Source organism: Lupinus angustifolius, chromosome LG07 (assembly GCF_001865875.1).
Source record: "Lupinus angustifolius cultivar Tanjil chromosome LG07, LupAngTanjil_v1.0, whole genome shotgun sequence".
In the NCBI taxonomy this organism is placed as follows: Eukaryota; Viridiplantae; Streptophyta; class Magnoliopsida; order Fabales; family Fabaceae; genus Lupinus; species Lupinus angustifolius.
In genome coordinates, this window is record NC_032015.1 from 14,045,972 (window position 1) to 14,047,597 (window position 1,626).

The window sequence follows — 1,626 nt, forward strand, 5'->3', positions numbered from 1 at the left end:
ATCCTGCTGGTTTGATAGAGGATGTCTTGGTTCGGGTTGGTGAACTTATTTTTCTTGCTGATTTTTATCTTCTCGATATGGAAGAGAGAGATCCTCCCGTAATACAATTCCTATCATTTTGGGGAGGCCATTTTTGAGAACAACCCAAACCAAGATAGATGTCCACGCTGGAACATTATATTTGGAGTTTGGCGATATTGTGGTCTGTTTTAATATTTTTGATGCTATGAAGCATCCATCTGATGACCATTCTGTGTTTCACATTGGTTTACTTGATGAGTTAACTAATGAGCATATTTGTGATTTTCTTAGTGATTTTGATTCTATGTCATTGATAGACTCATACACTTGTCATGCATGCACTGATTCTGAAATGTTTAATTCTTGTATTGATGAGTTTCTACATACTTCTGTTGATCCAAATATTGTAGAATCAGATTGCACTAACCCAATTGCTGCAGACATCATACAACAATCTGATTTACTTATCCAGGTGCAAGCTGCAGAATCTATGTCTGCTACTTTGGTTCCGTCTATTTTGCAGGCACCTGTATTGGAGCCTAAACCTTTGCCTGAAAACCTCAAGTATGCTTACTTAGAGGATGATGAGAAGCTTAATGTTATTGTTTCCACCTCCCTTGATGTTGATCAAGAGGAGAAGTTGTTGCAAGTGTTGAAGAAGCATAAGAAGGCAATTGGTTGGACCTTAGCTGATATTCCTAGTATTAGCCCATCCATATGCATGCACATGATACTATTGGAAGATGGAGCTAAACCAGTGAGGGAACCACAAAGGAGACTCAATCCAGTCATCCTTGAGATTGTGAAGAAAGAGATCATAAAGCTTCTACAAGCTGGGATTATATACCCATTTCGGATAGCCATTGGGTAAGCTCAATTCAGGTGGTTCCAAATAAGACAAGAATTACATTGGTGAGAAATGAGAGAGATGAGTTGATTCCTACGAGAGTGCAGAATAGTTGGAGAATATGCATTGATTATAAGAGGCTCAACCAAGCAACAAGAAAGATCATTTTCCTTTGCCATTTATTGATCAGATGCTTGAGTGCTTAGCAGGTAAATCTCATTACTGTTTTCTTGATGGTTTTTCTGGGTACTTCCAGATCCATATTTCTCTTGAGGATCAGGAGAAGACCATATTCACCTGGCCCTTTGGCACTTTTGCCTATAGGAGGATGCCTTTTGGCCTATGCAACTCCCTTGGTACATTCCAGCGGTGTATGGTGAGCATTTTCTGTGATTTTTTAGATAATTGCATAGAGGTATTTATGGATGATTTCATAGTTTATGGATCTTCATTTGATGCATGTTTGGATAGTCTGGATAGAGTTCTTCATAAATGCATCGAAACTCACCTTGTTCAGAATTACGAAAAATGTCATTTCATGGTAGAGCAAGGCATAGTTTTGGGGCATGTGATCTCAAATATGGGAATCGGAGTAGAAACTGCCAAGATATATGTTATTTCACAATTGCCTTAATCCTCTTGCGTGCGAGAGGTTCGTTCTTTTCTTGGTCATGCAAGTTTCTATCGCAGGTTCATTAAAGATTTTAGCAAGAAGGCTCTTCCACTATCCAACCTATTGCAAAAGTGAATAGTAATCA

At 38.6% G+C, this 1,626-nt stretch overlaps 1 pseudogene; it reads left to right on the forward strand.

The window, feature by feature from the left end:
- The window catches only part of LOC109352954, a 2,285-nt pseudogene extending 1,981 nt beyond the window's left edge, over positions 1 to 304 (forward strand).